Source organism: Protomyctophum parallelum (genome assembly GCF_964188405.1).
Source record: "Protomyctophum parallelum genome assembly, chromosome: 14".
Taxonomy (NCBI): Eukaryota; Metazoa; Chordata; class Actinopteri; order Myctophiformes; family Myctophidae; genus Protomyctophum; species Protomyctophum parallelum.
This window is the reverse complement of record NC_139709.1, coordinates 22,898,626-22,926,330: the sequence shown is the minus strand read 5'-3', so window position 1 is coordinate 22,926,330 and position 27,705 is coordinate 22,898,626.

The following is a 27,705-nucleotide window of genomic DNA, read 5'->3' as shown; positions in this document are numbered from 1 at the left end:
GACAGAAGGGATGGTTTTCTGTGCCATGCATTTATTCAGTATCCCCACGAGCCAGGTCTTTGTGCTAGGTCCCAGGTGCTGTATCATTTCTGCCAGTATGTCATCAATCCCTGCTGCTTTTCCGGGTTTCAACTTTCCCATTGCGGTTTCGAGTTCTTCTAGGTCGAAGGGTTTGGTTTGAGGGCTGGCTGATTGTGGTTGGTCTGATACCACTGTGTGATGGTATTCTCCTGTTGATCGTTGGCGGTCTTGGTTACGACTGTTGGCCACCAGTTGTGATGCAACAGAGTTCGCTGTGACCGTTGTGAATTATGGGTGGCTCCCTGAGGTCCTTGATCCCCATGGGGTCCAACAGTGGCCATTGAAGCGTGCACACACACATGCACACATGGACCTTTAAATTAACAACAACACAAAAACTAAGGCACTGGTGTCGGACTTCTGGTTTACCGGAACGGGGTTCAACTCCCTGCAGTGCCCTGCTCAATGTGTTGTATTTCATTCATTGGTCCATGGTCTCAGGTCATTGAGCGGCGCGCTATAGTGCGCGATTCTTCATCTCCATCCAATAACTACACCAGTTGTGACGCAATAGAGTTTGCTGTGACCGTTGTGAATTATGGGTGGTGTGGTCTTTGCCAAGACGGTGGATTGTGGCCCATGCCTTCCTGCTGTTATTTGTCATGTTGGTGTTCTCTATATCTTTTCGTCCTGGGCATGACGTTAAACTGTTCCGTTCGAGAGGACCGGCGACCCTCGAATGTAAACAGCCACAAAAGGAAACTATGTGTGTGTGAGGTGTTCTCTATCATTTCATTCCAGACTTTCCTTCGTTCATTCCCAACTTCACTGTCTATCTCCTGTGTTCTCCATTCATCTTGAGCGATACACAGTCGTCTGATGTGCGGGGGGAGGTGCTGGTGTTGTCTTGACGCATCCCGTGTTGATGCGACAGGTGTCATTTAGGGCTGTGTCGACCAATTTGGTGTGACGTGATCGGCTCCAGCTTGAGCAGGCATACTCTGCTGTAGAGAAAGACAGGGCCATGGCAGTTGCACAGATTGTTTGTGGGTCTGCGCCCCTCTTGGAGTTCACTAGTTTTCACAGGATGTTATTGTGGGTGTTGACCGTGGCTTTTGTGTTCTCCAGGTGTTTTTTGAAGAAGAGTGTCCTGTCCAGTGTAACTCCAAGATACATGGGGTGGGTATGGTTGGAGAGTTTGTGACCATCCCAAGTGACGCTCAGTTCTTTTTTCGCGTCTCGGTTCCTCAGGTGGAAGCTGCATAGTTGGGTTTGTGTGTGTCTTTCTTTTTCTGTCTTTCTTTCTTAGGACGGAGATCAAGGTAGACGCCGTTGGAAGGCTCAACACAAGCCGATGCCCCTAGAGATCCATCCCAAAGCTTCCCTCAGGGAGCCCAGCAAGCCAGCTAGCCAGCAAGCCTGCCCAGTCAGCGAACGCAGCCAGTCAGCTCCGCCAGTCAGCCAGTGTAGAAAGTCAGGCTGCCAAGCCAGAGCATATCAGCCCTTGCAGTCAGCCACTGCAGCCATGCCAGCCTTGCTCAGTCAGCTCAGCCAGGCCTCTCTCGAGGCCTGGCTCTCTGTCTGCCTGGCCCGGTCTGCCCCGCCCTGCCTTGCAGCAACAGAACCAGCCTTTCTGGCAAGCCAGCCAGCTCAGAATGCGAGCTGAGCAAGCCAGTGCAGCAACAAGCCCAGACTAGGTTACTGCAGCCTTACTGTGCAGCCACAGCCACTCAGCGGAGATCAGCAGGAGCTGGCCAGGCTCCAACCCTTGCAGCGCAGCCTTAGGCCGGATAGTCCCCCTGCCTGCACTTTGTTGCCTTCCTGGCCTGTCTGCCTGCCTAGGCGCCTCGGTCTTCCTGTCTGTCTGCCTTGGCCTGCCTGTCTGAAACTGGTTAAGACTAACTGCGTGCTTGCCAGCTGCGCTGGCTTGCTGAGCTCGTATTCTGATCTGGCTGGCTTGCTAGCAAGGCTGGTTCTGTTGCTGCAAGGCAGGGCAGGGCAGACCGGGCCAGGCAGACAGAGAGCCAGGCCTCGAGAGAGGCCTGGCTGAGCTGACTGAGCAAGGCCGGTATGGCTGCAATGGCGGACTGCAAGGGCTGATATGCTCTGGCTTGTCAGCCTGACTTTCTACACTGGCTGACTGGCGGAGCTGGCTGGCTGCGTTGGCTGACTGGGCGGGCTTGCTGGCTAGCTGGCTTGCTGGACTCCCTGAGGGAAGCTTTGGGATGGATCTCTAGGGGCATCGGCTTGTGTTGAGCCTTCCAACGGCGTCTACCTTGATCTTCATCCTAAGAAAGACAGACAGAAAAAGAAAGACACACACAAAGTCAACTATGCAGCTTCCACATGAGGAAGGCAGGCAGGAAGGCAGGCACGCAGGCACAAGCTGCCTGCGTGCTTGCTTCGCCCTCCAGTTGCTGCTCCAGTTATTTGTTTTCCCTCAAACCCATCCTCAATGTGTTGGGTGAGGTTGAGCTCTGTCCAGCACAGGACGGGACGGAAACCACCTTGGTCTTTAGTCAGCTTGGTGTCTATGAGTGGTATGAGGCGTTGGAGTAGCAGCCTCTCTTGTAGGTGATGCAGAGGAGGGAAATGGGTCGGTAGCTCTTTGAGGATGATGGGTCTTTGCCAGGTTTGGGGATTGCAACCACTTTGGCCTTTCTCCAGACAGAAGGGATGGTTTTCTGTGCCATGCATGTGTTCAGCATCCCCACGAGCCAGGTCTTTGCGTTAGGTTCCAGGTGCTGTATCATTTCTGCCAGTATGTCATCAATCCCTGCTGCTTTTCCGGGTTTCAACTTTCCCATTGCAGTTTCGAGTTCTTCTAGGTCGAAGGGTTTGGTTTGAGAGCTGGCTGATTGTGGTTGGTCTGATACCACTGTGCGATTGTATTCTCCTTTGGGTCGGCGGCGGTGTTGGTTACGACTGTTGGCCACCAGTTGTGATGCAACAGAGTTTGCTGTGACCGTTGTGAATTATGGGTGGCTCCCTGAGGTCCTTGATCCCCATGGGGTCCAACAGTGGTGAAGCGTGCACACACACATGCACACATGCACCTACACACGCACAGGCGCACATGCGTATGCACACCTGGACCTTTAAATGAACAACAACACAAAAACTAAGGCACTGGTGTCGGACTTCTGGTTTACCGGAACGGGGTTCAACTCCCTGCAGTGCCCTGCTCAAATGTGTTGTATTTCATTCTTTGGTCCATGGTCTCAGGTCATTGAGCGGCGCGCTATTGTGCGCGATTCTTCATCATTGTTGAGGATTTTTTAAAGGTGAAAATCAAGGAAAAGCAAAAGGCTATAGTCCATGGTCACGGACCGCATACTGGCCAAGGTCATTTATACTGGGGAAGATCATTTACTAGTCTTATAAAGGTCATTTATACTGGTCAAGGTCATTTACTAGTCTCATGAAGGTAATTTATACTGGTCACAGTCATATACTGGTCACGGTCATTTCTACTGGTGAAGGTCATTTATACTGGTCAAGGTCATTTGTACTTGTCAAGGTCATTTATACTGGTCAAGGTCATTTACTAGCCTTATTGAAGGTAATTTATACTGCTCAAGGTCATTGATATTGGTCAAGGTCATTAAGTGGCACGCTATAGTGCGCGATTTTTCATCATTGTTGAGGATTTGAAAAAAGGTTAAATCGCAGAAAAGCGAAAGGCTAAAGTCCATGGTCACGGAGGGCATACTATAGTATGTTGTTTTTCATTTTTTGGTGGTGTGCGGGCTCCATCCAATAACTACACCAGTTGTGATGCAATAGAGTTTGCTGTGACCGTTGTGAATTATGGGTGGTGTGGTCTTTGCCAAGACGGTGGATTGTGGCCCATGCCTTCCTGCTGTTATTTGTCATGTTGGTGTTCTCTATATCTTTTCGTCCTGGGCATGACGTTAAACTGTTCCGTTCGAGAGGACCGGCGACCCTCGAATGTAAACAGCCACAAAAGGAAACTATGTGTGTGTGAGGTGTTCTCTATCATTTCATTCCAGACTTTCCTTCGTTCATTCCCAACTTCACTGTCTATCTCCTGTGTTCTCCATTCATCTTGAGCGATACACAGTCGTCTGATGTGCGGGGGGAGGTGCCGGCTAGCGCATAAAGGCACGGGACAGGTGTTGTCTTGACGCATCCCGTGTTGATGCGACAGGTGTCATTTAGGGCTGTGTCGACCAATTTGGTGTGACGTGATCGGCTCCAGCTTGAGCAGGCATACTCTGCTGTAGAGAAAGACAGGGCCATGGCAGTTGCACAGATTGTTTGTGGGTCTGCGCCCCTCTTGGAGTTCACTAGTTTTCACAGGATGTTATTGTGGGTGTTGACCGTGGCTTTTGTGTTCTCCAGGTGTTTTTTGAAGAAGAGTGTCCTGTCCAGTGTAACTCCAAGATACATGGGGTGGGTATGGTTGGAGAGTTTGTGACCATCCCAAGTGACGCTCAGTTCTTTTTTCGCGTCTCGGTTCCTCAGGTGGAAGCTGCATAGTTGGGTTTGTGTGTGTCTTTCTTTTTCTGTCTTTCTTTCTTAGGACGGAGATCAAGGTAGACGCCGTTGGAAGGCTCAACACAAGCCGATGCCCCTAGAGATCCATCCCAAAGCTTCCCTCAGGGAGCCCAGCAAGCCAGCTAGCCAGCAAGCCTGCCCAGTCAGCGAACGCAGCCAGTCAGCTCCGCCAGTCAGCCAGTGTAGAAAGTCAGGCTGCCAAGCCAGAGCATATCAGCCCTTGCAGTCAGCCACTGCAGCCATGCCAGCCTTGCTCAGTCAGCTCAGCCAGGCCTCTCTCGAGGCCTGGCTCTCTGTCTGCCTGGCCCGGTCTGCCCCGCCCTGCCTTGCAGCAACAGAACCAGCCTTTCTGGCAAGCCAGCCAGCTCAGAATGCGAGCTGAGCAAGCCAGTGCAGCAACAAGCCCAGACTAGGTTACTGCAGCCTTACTGTGCAGCCACAGCCACTCAGCGGAGATCAGCAGGAGCTGGCCAGGCTCCAACCCTTGCAGCGCAGCCTTAGGCCGGATAGTCCCCCTGCCTGCACTTTGTTGCCTTCCTGGCCTGTCTGCCTGCCTAGGCGCCTCGGTCTTCCTGTCTGTCTGCCTTGGCCTGCCTGTCTGAAACTGGTTAAGACTAACTGCGTGCTTGCCAGCTGCGCTGGCTTGCTGAGCTCGTATTCTGAGCTGGCTGGCTTGCTAGCAAGGCTGGTTCTGTTGCTGCAAGGCAGGGCAGGGCAGACCGGGCCAGGCAGACAGAGAGCCAGGCCTCGAGAGAGGCCTGGCTGAGCTGACTGAGCAAGGCTGGTATGGCTGCAATGGCGGACTGCAAGGGCTGATATGCTCTGGCTTGTCAGCCTGACTTTCTACACTGGCTGACTGGCGGAGCTGGCTGGCTGCGTTGGCTGACTGGGCGGGCTTGCTGGCTAGCTGGCTTGCTGGACTCCCTGAGGGAAGCTTTGGGATGGATCTCTAGGGGCATCGGCTTGTGTTGAGCCTTCCAACGGCGTCTACCTTGATCTTCATCCTAAGAAAGACAGACAGAAAAAGAAAGACACACACAAAGTCAACTATGCAGCTTCCACATGAGGAAGGCAGGCAGGAAGGCAGGCACGCAGGCACAAGCTGCCTGCGTGCTTGCTTCGCCCTCCAGTTGCTGCTCCAGTTATTTGTTTTCCCTCAAACCCATCCTCAATGTGTTGGGTGAGGTTGAGCTCTGTCCAGCACAGGACGGGACGGAAACCACCTTGGTCTTTAGTCAGCTTGGTGTCTATGAGTGGTATGAGGCGTTGGAGTAGCAGCCTCTCTTGTAGGTGATGCAGAGGAGGGAAATGGGTCGGTAGCTCTTTGAGGATGATGGGTCTTTGCCAGGTTTGGGGATTGCAACCACTTTGGCCTTTCTCCAGACAGAAGGGATGGTTTTCTGTGCCATGCATGTGTTCAGCATCCCCACGAGCCAGGTCTTTGCGTTAGGTTCCAGGTGCTGTATCATTTCTGCCAGTATGTCATCAATCCCTGCTGCTTTTCCGGGTTTCAACTTTCCCATTGCAGTTTCGAGTTCTTCTAGGTCGAAGGGTTTGGTTTGAGAGCTGGCTGATTGTGGTTGGTCTGATACCACTGTGCGATTGTATTCTCCTTTGGGTCGGCGGCGGTGTTGGTTACGACTGTTGGCCACCAGTTGTGATGCAACAGAGTTCGCTGTGACCGTTGTGAATTATGGGTGGCTCCCTGAGGTCCTTGATCCCCATGGGGTCCAACAGTGGTGAAGCGTGCACACACACATGCACACATGCACCTACACACGCACAGGCGCACATGCGTATGCACACCTGGACCTGTAAATGAACAACAACACAAAAACTAAGGCACTGGTGTCGGACTTCTGGTTTACCGGAACGGGGTTCAACTCCCTGCAGTGCCCTGCTCAATGTGTTGTATTTCATTCATTGGTCCATGGTCTCAGGTCATTGAGCGGCGCGCTATTGTGCGCGATTCTTCATCATTGTTGAGGATTTTTTAAAGGTGAAAATCAAGGAAAAGCAAAAGGCTATAGTCCATGGTCACGGACCGCATACTGGCCAAGGTCATTTATACTGGGGAAGATCATTTACTAGTCTTATAAAGGTCATTTATACTGGTCAAGGTCATTTACTAGTCTCATGAAGGTAATTTATACTGGTCACAGTCATATACTGGTCACGGTCATTTCTACTGGTGAAGGTCATTTATACTGGTCAAGGTCATTTGTACTTGTCAAGGTCATTTATACTGGTCAAGGTCATTTACTAGCCTTATTGAAGGTAATTTATACTGCTCAAGGTCATTGATATTGGTCAAGGTCATTAAGTGGCACGCTATAGTGCGCGATTTTTCATCATTGTTGAGGATTTGAAAAAAGGTTAAATCGCAGAAAAGCGAAAGGCTAAAGTCCATGGTCACGGAGGGCATACTATAGTATGTTGTTTTTCATTTTTTGGTGGTGTGCGGGCTCCATCCAATAACTACACCAGTTGTGATGCAATAGAGTTTGCTGTGACCGTTGTGAATTATGGGTGGTGTGGTCTTTGCCAAGACGGTGGATTGTGGCCCATGCCTTCCTGCTGTTATTTGTCATGTTGGTGTTCTCTATATCTTTTCGTCCTGGGCATGACGTTAAACTGTTCCGTTCGAGAGGACCGGCGACCCTCGAATGTAAACAGCCACAAAAGGAAACTATGTGTGTGTGAGGTGTTCTCTATCATTTCATTCCAGACTTTCCTTCGTTCATTCCCAACTTCACTGTCTATCTCCTGTGTTCTCCATTCATCTTGAGCGATACACAGTCGTCTGATGTGCGGGGGGAGGTGCCGGCTAGCGCATAAAGGCACGGGACAGGTGTTGTCTTGACGCATCCCGTGTTGATGCGACAGGTGTCATTTAGGGCTGTGTCGACCAATTTGGTGTGACGTGATCGGCTCCAGCTTGAGCAGGCATACTCTGCTGTAGAGAAAGACAGGGCCATGGCAGTTGCACAGATTGTTTGTGGGTCTGCGCCCCTCTTGGAGTTCACTAGTTTTCACAGGATGTTATTGTGGGTGTTGACCGTGGCTTTTGTGTTCTCCAGGTGTTTTTTGAAGAAGAGTGTCCTGTCCAGTGTAACTCCAAGATACATGGGGTGGGTATGGTTGGAGAGTTTGTGACCATCCCAAGTGACGCTCAGTTCTTTTTTCGCGTCTCGGTTCCTCAGGTGGAAGCTGCATAGTTGGGTTTGTGTGTGTCTTTCTTTTTCTGTCTTTCTTTCTTAGGACGGAGATCAAGGTAGACGCCGTTGGAAGGCTCAACACAAGCCGATGCCCCTAGAGATCCATCCCAAAGCTTCCCTCAGGGAGCCCAGCAAGCCAGCTAGCCAGCAAGCCTGCCCAGTCAGCGAACGCAGCCAGTCAGCTCCGCCAGTCAGCCAGTGTAGAAAGTCAGGCTGCCAAGCCAGAGCATATCAGCCCTTGCAGTCAGCCACTGCAGCCATGCCAGCCTTGCTCAGTCAGCTCAGCCAGGCCTCTCTCGAGGCCTGGCTCTCTGTCTGCCTGGCCCGGTCTGCCCCGCCCTGCCTTGCAGCAACAGAACCAGCCTTTCTGGCAAGCCAGCCAGCTCAGAATGCGAGCTGAGCAAGCCAGTGCAGCAACAAGCCCAGACTAGGTTACTGCAGCCTTACTGTGCAGCCACAGCCACTCAGCGGAGATCAGCAGGAGCTGGCCAGGCTCCAACCCTTGCAGCGCAGCCTTAGGCCGGATAGTCCCCCTGCCTGCACTTTGTTGCCTTCCTGGCCTGTCTGCCTGCCTAGGCGCCTCGGTCTTCCTGTCTGTCTGCCTTGGCCTGCCTGTCTGAAACTGGTTAAGACTAACTGCGTGCTTGCCAGCTGCGCTGGCTTGCTGAGCTCGTATTCTGAGCTGGCTGGCTTGCTAGCAAGGCTGGTTCTGTTGCTGCAAGGCAGGGCAGGGCAGACCGGGCCAGGCAGACAGAGAGCCAGGCCTCGAGAGAGGCCTGGCTGAGCTGACTGAGCAAGGCTGGTATGGCTGCAATGGCGGACTGCAAGGGCTGATATGCTCTGGCTTGTCAGCCTGACTTTCTACACTGGCTGACTGGCGGAGCTGGCTGGCTGCGTTGGCTGACTGGGCGGGCTTGCTGGCTAGCTGGCTTGCTGGACTCCCTGAGGGAAGCTTTGGGATGGATCTCTAGGGGCATCGGCTTGTGTTGAGCCTTCCAACGGCGTCTACCTTGATCTTCATCCTAAGAAAGACAGACAGAAAAAGAAAGACACACACAAAGTCAACTATGCAGCTTCCACATGAGGAAGGCAGGCAGGAAGGCAGGCACGCAGGCACAAGCTGCCTGCGTGCTTGCTTCGCCCTCCAGTTGCTGCTCCAGTTATTTGTTTTCCCTCAAACCCATCCTCAATGTGTTGGGTGAGGTTGAGCTCTGTCCAGCACAGGACGGGACGGAAACCACCTTGGTCTTTAGTCAGCTTGGTGTCTATGAGTGGTATGAGGCGTTGGAGTAGCAGCCTCTCTTGTAGGTGATGCAGAGGAGGGAAATGGGTCGGTAGCTCTTTGAGGATGATGGGTCTTTGCCAGGTTTGGGGATTGCAACCACTTTGGCCTTTCTCCAGACAGAAGGGATGGTTTTCTGTGCCATGCATGTGTTCAGCATCCCCACGAGCCAGGTCTTTGCGTTAGGTTCCAGGTGCTGTATCATTTCTGCCAGTATGTCATCAATCCCTGCTGCTTTTCCGGGTTTCAACTTTCCCATTGCAGTTTCGAGTTCTTCTAGGTCGAAGGGTTTGGTTTGAGAGCTGGCTGATTGTGGTTGGTCTGATACCACTGTGCGATTGTATTCTCCTTTGGGTCGGCGGCGGTGTTGGTTACGACTGTTGGCCACCAGTTGTGATGCAACAGAGTTCGCTGTGACCGTTGTGAATTATGGGTGGCTCCCTGAGGTCCTTGATCCCCATGGGGTCCAACAGTGGTGAAGCGTGCACACACACATGCACACATGCACCTACACACGCACAGGCGCACATGCGTATGCACACCTGGACCTGTAAATGAACAACAACACAAAAACTAAGGCACTGGTGTCGGACTTCTGGTTTACCGGAACGGGGTTCAACTCCCTGCAGTGCCCTGCTCAATGTGTTGTATTTCATTCATTGGTCCATGGTCTCAGGTCATTGAGCGGCGCGCTATTGTGCGCGATTCTTCATCATTGTTGAGGATTTTTTAAAGGTGAAAATCAAGGAAAAGCAAAAGGCTATAGTCCATGGTCACGGACCGCATACTGGCCAAGGACATTTATACTGGGGAAGATCATTTACTAGTCTTATAAAGGTCATTTATACTGGTCAAGGTCATTTACTAGTCTCATGAAGGTAATTTATACTGGTCACAGTCATATACTGGTCACGGTCATTTCTACTGGTGAAGGTCATTTATACTGGTCAAGGTCATTTGTACTTGTCAAGGTCATTTATACTGGTCAAGGTCATTTACTAGCCTTATTGAAGGTAATTTATACTGCTCAAGGTCATTGATATTGGTCAAGGTCATTAAGTGGCACGCTATAGTGCGCGATTTTTCATCATTGTTGAGGATTTGAAAAAAGGTTAAATCGCAGAAAAGCGAAAGGCTAAAGTCCATGGTCACGGAGGGCATACTATAGTATGTTGTTTTTCATTTTTTGGTGGTGTGCGGGCTCCATCCAATAACTACACCAGTTGTGATGCAATAGAGTTTGCTGTGACCGTTGTGAATTATGGGTGGTGTGGTCTTTGCCAAGACGGTGGATTGTGGCCCATGCCTTCCTGCTGTTATTTGTCATGTTGGTGTTCTCTATATCTTTTCGTCCTGGGCATGACGTTAAACTGTTCCGTTCGAGAGGACCGGCGACCCTCGAATGTAAACAGCCACAAAAGGAAACTATGTGTGTGTGTGAGGTGTTCTCTATCATTTCATTCCAGACTTTCCTTCGTTCATTCCCAACTTCACTGTCTATCTCCTGTGTTCTCCATTCATCTTGAGCGATACACAGTCGTCTGATGTGCGGGGGGAGGTGCCGGCTAGCGCATAAAGGCACGGGACAGGTGTTGTCTTGACGCATCCCGTGTTGATGCGACAGGTGTCATTTAGGGCTGTGTCGACCAATTTGGTGTGACGTGATCGGCTCCAGCTTGAGCAGGCATACTCTGCTGTAGAGAAAGACAGGGCCATGGCAGTTGCACAGATTGTTTGTGGGTCTGCGCCCCTCTTGGAGTTCACTAGTTTTCACAGGATGTTATTGTGGGTGTTGACCGTGGCTTTTGTGTTCTCCAGGTGTTTTTTGAAGAAGAGTGTCCTGTCCAGTGTAACTCCAAGATACATGGGGTGGGTATGGTTGGAGAGTTTGTGACCATCCCAAGTGACGCTCAGTTCTTTTTTCGCGTCTCGGTTCCTCAGGTGGAAGCTGCATAGTTGGGTTTGTGTGTGTCTTTCTTTTTCTGTCTTTCTTTCTTAGGACGGAGATCAAGGTAGACGCCGTTGGAAGGCTCAACACAAGCCGATGCCCCTAGAGATCCATCCCAAAGCTTCCCTCAGGGAGCCCAGCAAGCCAGCTAGCCAGCAAGCCTGCCCAGTCAGCGAACGCAGCCAGTCAGCTCCGCCAGTCAGCCAGTGTAGAAAGTCAGGCTGCCAAGCCAGAGCATATCAGCCCTTGCAGTCAGCCACTGCAGCCATGCCAGCCTTGCTCAGTCAGCTCAGCCAGGCCTCTCTCGAGGCCTGGCTCTCTGTCTGCCTGGCCCGGTCTGCCCCGCCCTGCCTTGCAGCAACAGAACCAGCCTTTCTGGCAAGCCAGCCAGCTCAGAATGCGAGCTGAGCAAGCCAGTGCAGCAACAAGCCCAGACTAGGTTACTGCAGCCTTACTGTGCAGCCACAGCCACTCAGCGGAGATCAGCAGGAGCTGGCCAGGCTCCAACCCTTGCAGCGCAGCCTTAGGCCGGATAGTCCCCCTGCCTGCACTTTGTTGCCTTCCTGGCCTGTCTGCCTGCCTAGGCGCCTCGGTCTTCCTGTCTGTCTGCCTTGGCCTGCCTGTCTGAAACTGGTTAAGACTAACTGCGTGCTTGCCAGCTGCGCTGGCTTGCTGAGCTCGTATTCTGATCTGGCTGGCTTGCTAGCAAGGCTGGTTCTGTTGCTGCAAGGCAGGGCAGGGCAGACCGGGCCAGGCAGACAGAGAGCCAGGCCTCGAGAGAGGCCTGGCTGAGCTGACTGAGCAAGGCCGGTATGGCTGCAATGGCGGACTGCAAGGGCTGATATGCTCTGGCTTGTCAGCCTGACTTTCTACACTGGCTGACTGGCGGAGCTGGCTGGCTGCGTTGGCTGACTGGGCGGGCTTGCTGGCTAGCTGGCTTGCTGGACTCCCTGAGGGAAGCTTTGGGATGGATCTCTAGGGGCATCGGCTTGTGTTGAGCCTTCCAACGGCGTCTACCTTGATCTTCATCCTAAGAAAGACAGACAGAAAAAGAAAGACACACACAAAGTCAACTATGCAGCTTCCACATGAGGAAGGCAGGCAGGAAGGCAGGCACGCAGGCACAAGCTGCCTGCGTGCTTGCTTCGCCCTCCAGTTGCTGCTCCAGTTATTTGTTTTCCCTCAAACCCATCCTCAATGTGTTGGGTGAGGTTGAGCTCTGTCCAGCACAGGACGGGACGGAAACCACCTTGGTCTTTAGTCAGCTTGGTGTCTATGAGTGGTATGAGGCGTTGGAGTAGCAGCCTCTCTTGTAGGTGATGCAGAGGAGGGAAATGGGTCGGTAGCTCTTTGAGGATGATGGGTCTTTGCCAGGTTTGGGGATTGCAACCACTTTGGCCTTTCTCCAGACAGAAGGGATGGTTTTCTGTGCCATGCATGTGTTCAGCATCCCCACGAGCCAGGTCTTTGCGTTAGGTTCCAGGTGCTGTATCATTTCTGCCAGTATGTCATCAATCCCTGCTGCTTTTCCGGGTTTCAACTTTCCCATTGCAGTTTCGAGTTCTTCTAGGTCGAAGGGTTTGGTTTGAGAGCTGGCTGATTGTGGTTGGTCTGATACCACTGTGCGATTGTATTCTCCTTTGGGTCGGCGGCGGTGTTGGTTACGACTGTTGGCCACCAGTTGTGATGCAACAGAGTTTGCTGTGACCGTTGTGAATTATGGGTGGCTCCCTGAGGTCCTTGATCCCCATGGGGTCCAACAGTGGTGAAGCGTGCACACACACATGCACACATGCACCTACACACGCACAGGCGCACATGCGTATGCACACCTGGACCTTTAAATGAACAACAACACAAAAACTAAGGCACTGGTGTCGGACTTCTGGTTTACCGGAACGGGGTTCAACTCCCTGCAGTGCCCTGCTCAAATGTGTTGTATTTCATTCATTGGTCCATGGTCTCAGGTCATTGAGCGGCGCGCTATTGTGCGCGATTCTTCATCATTGTTGAGGATTTTTTAAAGGTGAAAATCAAGGAAAAGCAAAAGGCTATAGTCCATGGTCACGGACCGCATACTGGCCAAGGTCATTTATACTGGGGAAGATCATTTACTAGTCTTATAAAGGTCATTTATACTGGTCAAGGTCATTTACTAGTCTCATGAAGGTAATTTATACTGGTCACAGTCATATACTGGTCACGGTCATTTCTACTGGTGAAGGTCATTTATACTGGTCAAGGTCATTTGTACTTGTCAAGGTCATTTATACTGGTCAAGGTCATTTACTAGCCTTATTGAAGGTAATTTATACTGCTCAAGGTCATTGATATTGGTCAAGGTCATTAAGTGGCACGCTATAGTGCGCGATTTTTCATCATTGTTGAGGATTTGAAAAAAGGTTAAATCGCAGAAAAGCGAAAGGCTAAAGTCCATGGTCACGGAGGGCATACTATAGTATGTTGTTTTTCATTTTTTGGTGGTGTGCGGGCTCCATCCAATAACTACACCAGTTGTGATGCAATAGAGTTTGCTGTGACCGTTGTGAATTATGGGTGGTGTGGTCTTTGCCAAGACGGTGGATTGTGGCCCATGCCTTCCTGCTGTTATTTGTCATGTTGGTGTTCTCTATATCTTTTCGTCCTGGGCATGACGTTAAACTGTTCCGTTCGAGAGGACCGGCGACCCTCGAATGTAAACAGCCACAAAAGGAAACTATGTGTGTGTGAGGTGTTCTCTATCATTTCATTCCAGACTTTCCTTCGTTCATTCCCAACTTCACTGTCTATCTCCTGTGTTCTCCATTCATCTTGAGCGATACACAGTCGTCTGATGTGCGGGGGGAGGTGCCGGCTAGCGCATAAAGGCACGGGACAGGTGTTGTCTTGACGCATCCCGTGTTGATGCGACAGGTGTCATTTAGGGCTGTGTCGACCAATTTGGTGTGACGTGATCGGCTCCAGCTTGAGCAGGCATACTCTGCTGTAGAGAAAGACAGGGCCATGGCAGTTGCACAGATTGTTTGTGGGTCTGCGCCCCTCTTGGAGTTCACTAGTTTTCACAGGATGTTATTGTGGGTGTTGACCGTGGCTTTTGTGTTCTCCAGGTGTTTTTTGAAGAAGAGTGTCCTGTCCAGTGTAACTCCAAGATACATGGGGTGGGTATGGTTGGAGAGTTTGTGACCATCCCAAGTGACGCTCAGTTCTTTTTTCGCGTCTCGGTTCCTCAGGTGGAAGCTGCATAGTTGGGTTTGTGTGTGTCTTTCTTTTTCTGTCTTTCTTTCTTAGGACGGAGATCAAGGTAGACGCCGTTGGAAGGCTCAACACAAGCCGATGCCCCTAGAGATCCATCCCAAAGCTTCCCTCAGGGAGCCCAGCAAGCCAGCTAGCCAGCAAGCCTGCCCAGTCAGCGAACGCAGCCAGTCAGCTCCGCCAGTCAGCCAGTGTAGAAAGTCAGGCTGCCAAGCCAGAGCATATCAGCCCTTGCAGTCAGCCACTGCAGCCATGCCAGCCTTGCTCAGTCAGCTCAGCCAGGCCTCTCTCGAGGCCTGGCTCTCTGTCTGCCTGGCCCGGTCTGCCCCGCCCTGCCTTGCAGCAACAGAACCAGCCTTTCTGGCAAGCCAGCCAGCTCAGAATGCGAGCTGAGCAAGCCAGTGCAGCAACAAGCCCAGACTAGGTTACTGCAGCCTTACTGTGCAGCCACAGCCACTCAGCGGAGATCAGCAGGAGCTGGCCAGGCTCCAACCCTTGCAGCGCAGCCTTAGGCCGGATAGTCCCCCTGCCTGCACTTTGTTGCCTTCCTGGCCTGTCTGCCTGCCTAGGCGCCTCGGTCTTCCTGTCTGTCTGCCTTGGCCTGCCTGTCTGAAACTGGTTAAGACTAACTGCGTGCTTGCCAGCTGCGCTGGCTTGCTGAGCTCGTATTCTGAGCTGGCTGGCTTGCTAGCAAGGCTGGTTCTGTTGCTGCAAGGCAGGGCAGGGCAGACCGGGCCAGGCAGACAGAGAGCCAGGCCTCGAGAGAGGCCTGGCTGAGCTGACTGAGCAAGGCTGGTATGGCTGCAATGGCGGACTGCAAGGGCTGATATGCTCTGGCTTGTCAGCCTGACTTTCTACACTGGCTGACTGGCGGAGCTGGCTGGCTGCGTTGGCTGACTGGGCGGGCTTGCTGGCTAGCTGGCTTGCTGGACTCCCTGAGGGAAGCTTTGGGATGGATCTCTAGGGGCATCGGCTTGTGTTGAGCCTTCCAACGGCGTCTACCTTGATCTTCATCCTAAGAAAGACAGACAGAAAAAGAAAGACACACACAAAGTCAACTATGCAGCTTCCACATGAGGAAGGCAGGCAGGAAGGCAGGCACGCAGGCACAAGCTGCCTGCGTGCTTGCTTCGCCCTCCAGTTGCTGCTCCAGTTATTTGTTTTCCCTCAAACCCATCCTCAATGTGTTGGGTGAGGTTGAGCTCTGTCCAGCACAGGACGGGACGGAAACCACCTTGGTCTTTAGTCAGCTTGGTGTCTATGAGTGGTATGAGGCGTTGGAGTAGCAGCCTCTCTTGTAGGTGATGCAGAGGAGGGAAATGGGTCGGTAGCTCTTTGAGGATGATGGGTCTTTGCCAGGTTTGGGGATTGCAACCACTTTGGCCTTTCTCCAGACAGAAGGGATGGTTTTCTGTGCCATGCATGTGTTCAGCATCCCCACGAGCCAGGTCTTTGCGTTAGGTTCCAGGTGCTGTATCATTTCTGCCAGTATGTCATCAATCCCTGCTGCTTTTCCGGGTTTCAACTTTCCCATTGCAGTTTCGAGTTCTTCTAGGTCGAAGGGTTTGGTTTGAGAGCTGGCTGATAGTGGTTGGTCTGATACCACTGTGCGATTGTATTCTCCTTTGGGTCGGCGGCGGTGTTGGTTACGACTGTTGGCCACCAGTTGTGATGCAACAGAGTTCGCTGTGACCGTTGTGAATTATGGGTGGCTCCCTGAGGTCCTTGATCCCCATGGGGTCCAACAGTGGTGAAGCGTGCACACACACATGCACACATGCACCTACACACGCACAGGCGCACATGCGTATGCACACCTGGACCTGTAAATGAACAACAACACAAAAACTAAGGCACTGGTGTCGGACTTCTGGTTTACCGGAACGGGGTTCAACTCCCTGCAGTGCCCTGCTCAATGTGTTGTATTTCATTCATTGGTCCATGGTCTCAGGTCATTGAGCGGCGCGCTATTGTGCGCGATTCTTCATCATTGTTGAGGATTTTTTAAAGGTGAAAATCAAGGAAAAGCAAAAGGCTATAGTCCATGGTCACGGACCGCATACTGGCCAAGGTCATTTATACTGGGGAAGATCATTTACTAGTCTTATAAAGGTCATTTATACTGGTCAAGGTCATTTACTAGTCTCATGAAGGTAATTTATACTGGTCACAGTCATATACTGGTCACGGTCATTTCTACTGGTGAAGGTCATTTATACTGGTCAAGGTCATTTGTACTTGTCAAGGTCATTTATACTGGTCAAGGTCATTTACTAGCCTTATTGAAGGTAATTTATACTGCTCAAGGTCATTGATATTGGTCAAGGTCATTAAGTGGCACGCTATAGTGCGCGATTTTTCATCATTGTTGAGGATTTGAAAAAAGGTTAAATCGCAGAAAAGCGAAAGGCTAAAGTCCATGGTCACGGAGGGCATACTATAGTATGTTGTTTTTCATTTTTTGGTGGTGTGCGGGCTCCATCCAATAACTACACCAGTTGTGATGCAATAGAGTTTGCTGTGACCGTTGTGAATTATGGGTGGTGTGGTCTTTGCCAAGACGGTGGATTGTGGCCCATGCCTTCCTGCTGTTATTTGTCATGTTGGTGTTCTCTATATCTTTTCGTCCTGGGCATGACGTTAAACTGTTCCGTTCGAGAGGACCGGCGACCCTCGAATGTAAACAGCCACAAAAGGAAACTATGTGTGTGTGAGGTGTTCTCTATCATTTCATTCCAGACTTTCCTTCGTTCATTCCCAACTTCACTGTCTATCTCCTGTGTTCTCCATTCATCTTGAGCGATACACAGTCGTCTGATGTGCGGGGGGAGGTGCCGGCTAGCGCATAAAGGCACGGGACAGGTGTTGTCTTGACGCATCCCGTGTTGATGCGACAGGTGTCATTTAGGGCTGTGTCGACCAATTTGGTGTGACGTGATCGGCTCCAGCTTGAGCAGGCATACTCTGCTGTAGAGAAAGACAGGGCCATGGCAGTTGCACAGATTGTTTGTGGGTCTGCGCCCCTCTTGGAGTTCACTAGTTTTCACAGGATGTTATTGTGGGTGTTGACCGTGGCTTTTGTGTTCTCCAGGTGTTTTTTGAAGAAGAGTGTCCTGTCCAGTGTAACTCCAAGATACATGGGGTGGGTATGGTTGGAGAGTTTGTGACCATCCCAAGTGACGCTCAGTTCTTTTTTCGCGTCTCGGTTCCTCAGGTGGAAGCTGCATAGTTGGGTTTGTGTGTGTCTTTCTTTTTCTGTCTTTCTTTCTTAGGACGGAGATCAAGGTAGACGCCGTTGGAAGGCTCAACACAAGCCGATGCCCCTAGAGATCCATCCCAAAGCTTCCCTCAGGGAGCCCAGCAAGCCAGCTAGCTAGCCAGCAAGCCTGCCCAGTCAGCGAACGCAGCCAGTCAGCTCCGCCAGTCAGCCAGTGTAGAAAGTCAGGCTGCCAAGCCAGAGCATATCAGCCCTTGCAGTCAGCCACTGCAGCCATGCCAGCCTTGCTCAGTCAGCTCAGCCAGGCCTCTCTCGAGGCCTGGCTCTCTGTCTGCCTGGCCCGGTCTGCCCCGCCCTGCCTTGCAGCAACAGAACCAGCCTTTCTGGCAAGCCAGCCAGCTCAGAATGCGAGCTGAGCAAGCCAGTGCAGCAACAAGCCCAGACTAGGTTACTGCAGCCTTACTGTGCAGCCACAGCCACTCAGCGGAGATCAGCAGGAGCTGGCCAGGCTCCAACCCTTGCAGCGCAGCCTTAGGCCGGATAGTCCCCCTGCCTGCACTTTGTTGCCTTCCTGGCCTGTCTGCCTGCCTAGGCGCCTCGGTCTTCCTGTCTGTCTGCCTTGGCCTGCCTGTCTGAAACTGGTTAAGACTAACTGCGTGCTTGCCAGCTGCGCTGGCTTGCTGAGCTCGTATTCTGATCTGGCTGGCTTGCTAGCAAGGCTGGTTCTGTTGCTGCAAGGCAGGGCAGGGCAGACCGGGCCAGGCAGACAGAGAGCCAGGCCTCGAGAGAGGCCTGGCTGAGCTGACTGAGCAAGGCCGGTATGGCTGCAATGGCGGACTGCAAGGGCTGATATGCTCTGGCTTGTCAGCCTGACTTTCTACACTGGCTGACTGGCGGAGCTGGCTGGCTGCGTTGGCTGACTGGGCGGGCTTGCTGGCTAGCTGGCTTGCTGGACTCCCTGAGGGAAGCTTTGGGATGGATCTCTAGGGGCATCGGCTTGTGTTGAGCCTTCCAACGGCGTCTACCTTGATCTTCATCCTAAGAAAGACAGACAGAAAAAGAAAGACACACACAAAGTCAACTATGCAGCTTCCACATGAGGAAGGCAGGCAGGAAGGCAGGCACGCAGGCACAAGCTGCCTGCGTGCTTGCTTCGCCCTCCAGTTGCTGCTCCAGTTATTTGTTTTCCCTCAAACCCATCCTCAATGTGTTGGGTGAGGTTGAGCTCTGTCCAGCACAGGACGGGACGGAAACCACCTTGGTCTTTAGTCAGCTTGGTGTCTATGAGTGGTATGAGGCGTTGGAGTAGCAGCCTCTCTTGTAGGTGATGCAGAGGAGGGAAATGGGTCGGTAGCTCTTTGAGGATGATGGGTCTTTGCCAGGTTTGGGGATTGCAACCACTTTGGCCTTTCTCCAGACAGAAGGGATGGTTTTCTGTGCCATGCATGTGTTCAGCATCCCCACGAGCCAGGTCTTTGCGTTAGGTTCCAGGTGCTGTATCATTTCTGCCAGTATGTCATCAATCCCTGCTGCTTTTCCGGGTTTCAACTTTCCCATTGCAGTTTCGAGTTCTTCTAGGTCGAAGGGTTTGGTTTGAGAGCTGGCTGATTGTGGTTGGTCTGATACCACTGTGCGATTGTATTCTCCTTTGGGTCGGCGGCGGTGTTGGTTACGACTGTTGGCCACCAGTTGTGATGCAACAGAGTTTGCTGTGACCGTTGTGAATTATGGGTGGCTCCCTGAGGTCCTTGATCCCCATGGGGTCCAACAGTGGTGAAGCGTGCACACACACATGCACACATGCACCTACACACGCACAGGCGCACATGCGTATGCACACCTGGACCTTTAAATGAACAACAACACAAAAACTAAGGCACTGGTGTCGGACTTCTGGTTTACCGGAACGGGGTTCAACTCCCTGCAGTGCCCTGCTCAAATGTGTTGTATTTCATTCATTGGTCCATGGTCTCAGGTCATTGAGCGGCGCGCTATTGTGCGCGATTCTTCATCATTGTTGAGGATTTTTTAAAGGTGAAAATCAAGGAAAAGCAAAAGGCTATAGTCCATGGTCACGGACCGCATACTGGCCAAGGTCATTTATACTGGGGAAGATCATTTACTAGTCTTATAAAGGTCATTTATACTGGTCAAGGTCATTTACTAGTCTCATGAAGGTAATTTATACTGGTCACAGTCATATACTGGTCACGGTCATTTCTACTGGTGAAGGTCATTTATACTGGTCAAGGTCATTTGTACTTGTCAAGGTCATTTATACTGGTCAAGGTCATTTACTAGCCTTATTGAAGGTAATTTATACTGCTCAAGGTCATTGATATTGGTCAAGGTCATTAAGTGGCACGCTATAGTGCGCGATTTTTCATCATTGTTGAGGATTTGAAAAAAGGTTAAATCGCAGAAAAGCGAAAGGCTAAAGTCCATGGTCACGGAGGGCATACTATAGTATGTTGTTTTTCATTTTTTGGTGGTGTGCGGGCTCCATCCAATAACTACACCAGTTGTGATGCAATAGAGTTTGCTGTGACCGTTGTGAATTATGGGTGGTGTGGTCTTTGCCAAGACGGTGGATTGTGGCCCATGCCTTCCTGCTGTTATTTGTCATGTTGGTGTTCTCTATATCTTTTCGTCCTGGGCATGACGTTAAACTGTTCCGTTCGAGAGGACCGGCGACCCTCGAATGTAAACAGCCACAAAAGGAAACTATGTGTGTGTGAGGTGTTCTCTATCATTTCATTCCAGACTTTCCTTCGTTCATTCCCAACTTCACTGTCTATCTCCTGTGTTCTCCATTCATCTTGAGCGATACACAGTCGTCTGATGTGCGGGGGGAGGTGCCGGCTAGCGCATAAAGGCACGGGACAGGTGTTGTCTTGACGCATCCCGTGTTGATGCGACAGGTGTCATTTAGGGCTGTGTCGACCAATTTGGTGTGACGTGATCGGCTCCAGCTTGAGCAGGCATACTCTGCTGTAGAGAAAGACAGGGCCATGGCAGTTGCACAGATTGTTTGTGGGTCTGCGCCCCTCTTGGAGTTCACTAGTTTTCACAGGATGTTATTGTGGGTGTTGACCGTGGCTTTTGTGTTCTCCAGGTGTTTTTTGAAGAAGAGTGTCCTGTCCAGTGTAACTCCAAGATACATGGGGTGGGTATGGTTGGAGAGTTTGTGACCATCCCAAGTGACGCTCAGTTCTTTTTTCGCGTCTCGGTTCCTCAGGTGGAAGCTGCATAGTTGGGTTTGTGTGTGTCTTTCTTTTTCTGTCTTTCTTTCTTAGGACGGAGATCAAGGTAGACGCCGTTGGAAGGCTCAACACAAGCCGATGCCCCTAGAGATCCATCCCAAAGCTTCCCTCAGGGAGCCCAGCAAGCCAGCTAGCCAGCAAGCCTGCCCAGTCAGCGAACGCAGCCAGTCAGCTCCGCCAGTCAGCCAGTGTAGAAAGTCAGGCTGCCAAGCCAGAGCATATCAGCCCTTGCAGTCAGCCACTGCAGCCATGCCAGCCTTGCTCAGTCAGCTCAGCCAGGCCTCTCTCGAGGCCTGGCTCTCTGTCTGCCTGGCCCGGTCTGCCCCGCCCTGCCTTGCAGCAACAGAACCAGCCTTTCTGGCAAGCCAGCCAGCTCAGAATGCGAGCTGAGCAAGCCAGTGCAGCAACAAGCCCAGACTAGGTTACTGCAGCCTTACTGTGCAGCCACAGCCACTCAGCGGAGATCAGCAGGAGCTGGCCAGGCTCCAACCCTTGCAGCGCAGCCTTAGGCCGGATAGTCCCCCTGCCTGCACTTTGTTGCCTTCCTGGCCTGTCTGCCTGCCTAGGCGCCTCGGTCTTCCTGTCTGTCTGCCTTGGCCTGCCTGTCTGAAACTGGTTAAGACTAACTGCGTGCTTGCCAGCTGCGCTGGCTTGCTGAGCTCGTATTCTGAGCTGGCTGGCTTGCTAGCAAGGCTGGTTCTGTTGCTGCAAGGCAGGGCAGGGCAGACCGGGCCAGGCAGACAGAGAGCCAGGCCTCGAGAGAGGCCTGGCTGAGCTGACTGAGCAAGGCTGGTATGGCTGCAATGGCGGACTGCAAGGGCTGATATGCTCTGGCTTGTCAGCCTGACTTTCTACACTGGCTGACTGGCGGAGCTGGCTGGCTGCGTTGGCTGACTGGGCGGGCTTGCTGGCTAGCTGGCTTGCTGGACTCCCTGAGGGAAGCTTTGGGATGGATCTCTAGGGGCATCGGCTTGTGTTGAGCCTTCCAACGGCGTCTACCTTGATCTTCATCCTAAGAAAGACAGACAGAAAAAGAAAGACACACACAAAGTCAACTATGCAGCTTCCACATGAGGAAGGCAGGCAGGAAGGCAGGCACGCAGGCACAAGCTGCCTGCGTGCTTGCTTCGCCCTCCAGTTGCTGCTCCAGTTATTTGTTTTCCCTCAAACCCATCCTCAATGTGTTGGGTGAGGTTGAGCTCTGTCCAGCACAGGACGGGACGGAAACCACCTTGGTCTTTAGTCAGCTTGGTGTCTATGAGTGGTATGAGGCGTTGGAGTAGCAGCCTCTCTTGTAGGTGATGCAGAGGAGGGAAATGGGTCGGTAGCTCTTTGAGGATGATGGGTCTTTGCCAGGTTTGGGGATTGCAACCACTTTGGCCTTTCTCCAGACAGAAGGGATGGTTTTCTGTGCCATGCATGTGTTCAGCATCCCCACGAGCCAGGTCTTTGCGTTAGGTTCCAGGTGCTGTATCATTTCTGCCAGTATGTCATCAATCCCTGCTGCTTTTCCGGGTTTCAACTTTCCCATTGCAGTTTCGAGTTCTTCTAGGTCGAAGGGTTTGGTTTGAGAGCTGGCTGATTGTGGTTGGTCTGATACCACTGTGCGATTGTATTCTCCTTTGGGTCGGCGGCGGTGTTGGTTACGACTGTTGGCCACCAGTTGTGATGCAACAGAGTTCGCTGTGACCGTTGTGAATTATGGGTGGCTCCCTGAGGTCCTTGATCCCCATGGGGTCCAACAGTGGTGAAGCGTGCACACACACATGCACACATGCACCTACACACGCACAGGCGCACATGCGTATGCACACCTGGACCTGTAAATGAACAACAACACAAAAACTAAGGCACTGGTGTCGGACTTCTGGTTTACCGGAACGGGGTTCAACTCCCTGCAGTGCCCTGCTCAATGTGTTGTATTTCATTCATTGGTCCATGGTCTCAGGTCATTGAGCGGCGCGCTATTGTGCGCGATTCTTCATCATTGTTGAGGATTTTTTAAAGGTGAAAATCAAGGAAAAGCAAAAGGCTATAGTCCATGGTCACGGACCGCATACTGGCCAAGGTCATTTATACTGGGGAAGATCATTTACTAGTCTTATAAAGGTCATTTATACTGGTCAAGGTCATTTACTAGTCTCATGAAGGTAATTTATACTGGTCACAGTCATATACTGGTCACGGTCATTTCTACTGGTGAAGGTCATTTATACTGGTCAAGGTCATTTGTACTTGTCAAGGTCATTTATACTGGTCAAGGTCATTTACTAGCCTTATTGAAGGTAATTTATACTGCTCAAGGTCATTGATATTGGTCAAGGTCATTAAGTGGCACGCTATAGTGCGCGATTTTTCATCATTGTTGAGGATTTGAAAAAAGGTTAAATCGCAGAAAAGCGAAAGGCTAAAGTCCATGGTCACGGAGGGCATACTATAGTATGTTGTTTTTCATTTTTTGGTGGTGTGCGGGCTCCATCCAATAACTACACCAGTTGTGATGCAATAGAGTTTGCTGTGACCGTTGTGAATTATGGGTGGTGTGGTCTTTGCCAAGACGGTGGATTGTGGCCCATGCCTTCCTGCTGTTATTTGTCATGTTGGTGTTCTCTATATCTTTTCGTCCTGGGCATGACGTTAAACTGTTCCGTTCGAGAGGACCGGCGACCCTCGAATGTAAACAGCCACAAAAGGAAACTATGTGTGTGTGAGGTGTTCTCTATCATTTCATTCCAGACTTTCCTTCGTTCATTCCCAACTTCACTGTCTATCTCCTGTGTTCTCCATTCATCTTGAGCGATACACAGTCGTCTGATGTGCGGGGGGAGGTGCCGGCTAGCGCATAAAGGCACGGGACAGGTGTTGTCTTGACGCATCCCGTGTTGATGCGACAGGTGTCATTTAGGGCTGTGTCGACCAATTTGGTGTGACGTGATCGGCTCCAGCTTGAGCAGGCATACTCTGCTGTAGAGAAAGACAGGGCCATGGCAGTTGCACAGATTGTTTGTGGGTCTGCGCCCCTCTTGGAGTTCACTAGTTTTCACAGGATGTTATTGTGGGTGTTGACCGTGGCTTTTGTGTTCTCCAGGTGTTTTTTGAAGAAGAGTGTCCTGTCCAGTGTAACTCCAAGATACATGGGGTGGGTATGGTTGGAGAGTTTGTGACCATCCCAAGTGACGCTCAGTTCTTTTTTCGCGTCTCGGTTCCTCAGGTGGAAGCTGCATAGTTGGGTTTGTGTGTGTCTTTCTTTTTCTGTCTTTCTTTCTTAGGACGGAGATCAAGGTAGACGCCGTTGGAAGGCTCAACACAAGCCGATGCCCCTAGAGATCCATCCCAAAGCTTCCCTCAGGGAGCCCAGCAAGCCAGCTAGCCAGCAAGCCTGCCCAGTCAGCGAACGCAGCCAGTCAGCTCCGCCAGTCAGCCAGTGTAGAAAGTCAGGCTGCCAAGCCAGAGCATATCAGCCCTTGCAGTCAGCCACTGCAGCCATGCCAGCCTTGCTCAGTCAGCTCAGCCAGGCCTCTCTCGAGGCCTGGCTCTCTGTCTGCCTGGCCCGGTCTGCCCCGCCCTGCCTTGCAGCAACAGAACCAGCCTTTCTGGCAAGCCAGCCAGCTCAGAATGCGAGCTGAGCAAGCCAGTGCAGCAACAAGCCCAGACTAGGTTACTGCAGCCTTACTGTGCAGCCACAGCCACTCAGCGGAGATCAGCAGGAGCTGGCCAGGCTCCAACCCTTGCAGCGCAGCCTTAGGCCGGATAGTCCCCCTGCCTGCACTTTGTTGCCTTCCTGGCCTGTCTGCCTGCCTAGGCGCCTCGGTCTTCCTGTCTGTCTGCCTTGGCCTGCCTGTCTGAAACTGGTTAAGACTAACTGCGTGCTTGCCAGCTGCGCTGGCTTGCTGAGCTCGTATTCTGAGCTGGCTGGCTTGCTAGCAAGGCTGGTTCTGTTGCTGCAAGGCAGGGCAGGGCAGACCGGGCCAGGCAGACAGAGAGCCAGGCCTCGAGAGAGGCCTGGCTGAGCTGACTGAGCAAGGCTGGTATGGCTGCAATGGCGGACTGCAAGGGCTGATATGCTCTGGCTTGTCAGCCTGACTTTCTACACTGGCTGACTGGCGGAGCTGGCTGGCTGCGTTGGCTGACTGGGCGGGCTTGCTGGCTAGCTGGCTTGCTGGACTCCCTGAGGGAAGCTTTGGGATGGATCTCTAGGGGCATCGGCTTGTGTTGAGCCTTCCAACGGCGTCTACCTTGATCTTCATCCTAAGAAAGACAGACAGAAAAAGAAAGACACACACAAAGTCAACTATGCAGCTTCCACATGAGGAAGGCAGGCAGGAAGGCAGGCAGGCACGCAGGCAGGCACAAGCTGCCTGCGTGCTTGCTTCGCCCTCCAGTTGCTGCTCCAGTTATTTGTTTTCCCTCAAACCCATCCTCAATGTGTTGGGTGAGGTTGAGCTCTGTCCAGCACAGGACGGGACGGAAACCACCTTGGTCTTTAGTCAGCTTGGTGTCTATGAGTGGTATGAGGCGTTGGAGTAGCAGCCTCTCTTGTAGGTGATGCAGAGGAGGGAAATGGGTCGGTAGCTCTTTGAGGATGATGGGTCTTTGCCAGGTTTGGGGATTGCAACCACTTTGGCCTTTCTCCAGACAGAAGGGATGGTTTTCTGTGCCATGCATGTGTTCAGCATCCCCACGAGCCAGGTCTTTGCGTTAGGTTCCAGGTGCTGTATCATTTCTGCCAGTATGTCATCAATCCCTGCTGCTTTTCCAGGTTTCAACTTTCCCATTGCAGTTTCGAGTTCTTCTAGGTCGAAGGGTTTGGTTTGAGAGCTGGCTGATTGTGGTTGGTCTGATACCACTGTGCGATTGTATTCTCCTTTGGGTCGGCGGCGGTGTTGGTTACGACTGTTGGCCACCAGTTGTGATGCAACAGAGTTCGCTGTGACCGTTGTGAATTATGGGTGGCTCCCTGAGGTCCTTGATCCCCATGGGGTCCAACAGTGGTGAAGCGTGCACACACACATGCACACATGCACCTACACACGCACAGGCGCACATGCGTATGCACACCTGGACCTGTAAATGAACAACAACACAAAAACTAAGGCACTGGTGTCGGACTTCTGGTTTACCGGAACGGGGTTCAACTCCCTGCAGTGCCCTGCTCAATGTGTTGTATTTCATTCATTGGTCCATGGTCTCAGGTCATTGAGCGGTGCGCTATTGTGCGCGATTCTTCATCATTGTTGAGGATTTTTTAAAGGTGAAAATCAAGGAAAAGCAAAAGGCTATAGTCCATGGTCACGGACCGCATACTGGCCAAGGTCATTTATACTGGGGAAGATCATTTACTATTCTTATAAAGGTCATTTATACTGGTCAAGGTCATTTACTAGTCTCATGAAGGTAATTTATACTGGTCACAGTCATATACTGGTCACGGTCATTTCTACTGGTGAAGGTCATTTATACTGGTCAAGGTCATTTGTACTTGTCAAGGTCATTTATACTGGTCAAGGTCATTTACTAGCCTTATTGAAGGTAATTTATACTGCTCAAGGTCATTGATATTGGTCAAGGTCATTAAGTGGCACGCTATAGTGCGCGATTTTTCATCATTGTTGAGGATTTGAAAAAAGGTTAAATCGCAGAAAAGCGAAAGGCTAAAGTCCATGGTCACGGAGGGCATACTATAGTATGTTGTTTTTCATTTTTTGGTGGTGTGCGGGCTCCATCCAATAACTACACCAGTTGTGATGCAATAGAGTTTGCTGTGACCGTTGTGAATTATGGGTGGTGTGGTCTTTGCCAAGACGGTGGATTGTGGCCCATGCCTTCCTGCTGTTATTTGTCATGTTGGTGTTCTCTATATCTTTTCGTCCTGGGCATGACGTTAAACTGTTCCGTTCGAGAGGACCGGCGACCCTCGAATGTAAACAGCCACAAAAGGAAACTATGTGTGTGTGAGGTGTTCTCTATCATTTCATTCCAGACTTTCCTTCGTTCATTCCCAACTTCACTGTCTATCTCCTGTGTTCTCCATTCATCTTGAGCGATACACAGTCGTCTGATGTGCGGGGGGAGGTGCCGGCTAGCGCATAAAGGCACGGGACAGGTGTTGTCTTGACGCATCCCGTGTTGATGCGACAGGTGTCATTTAGGGCTGTGTCGACCAATTTGGTGTGACGTGATCGGCTCCAGCTTGAGCAGGCATACTCTGCTGTAGAGAAAGACAGGGCCATGGCAGTTGCACAGATTGTTTGTGGGTCTGCGCCCCTCTTGGAGTTCACTAGTTTTCACAGGATGTTATTGTGGGTGTTGACCGTGGCTTTTGTGTTCTCCAGGTGTTTTTTGAAGAAGAGTGTCCTGTCCAGTGTAACTCCAAGATACATGGGGTGGGTATGGTTGGAGAGTTTGTGACCATCCCAAGTGACGCTCAGTTCTTTTTTCGCGTCTCGGTTCCTCAGGTGGAAGCTGCATAGTTGGGTTTGTGTGTGTCTTTCTTTTTCTGTCTTTCTTTCTTAGGACGGAGATCAAGGTAGACGCCGTTGGAAGGCTCAACACAAGCCGATGCCCCTAGAGATCCATCCCAAAGCTTCCCTCAGGGAGCCCAGCAAGCCAGCTAGCCAGCAAGCCTGCCCAGTCAGCGAACGCAGCCAGTCAGCTCCGCCAGTCAGCCAGTGTAGAAAGTCAGGCTGCCAAGCCAGAGCATATCAGCCCTTGCAGTCAGCCACTGCAGCCATGCCAGCCTTGCTCAGTCAGCTCAGCCAGGCCTCTCTCGAGGCCTGGCTCTCTGTCTGCCTGGCCCGGTCTGCCCCGCCCTGCCTTGCAGCAACAGAACCAGCCTTTCTGGCAAGCCAGCCAGCTCAGAATGCGAGCTGAGCAAGCCAGTGCAGCAACAAGCCCAGACTAGGTTACTGCAGCCTTACTGTGCAGCCACAGCCACTCAGCGGAGATCAGCAGGAGCTGGCCAGGCTCCAACCCTTGCAGCGCAG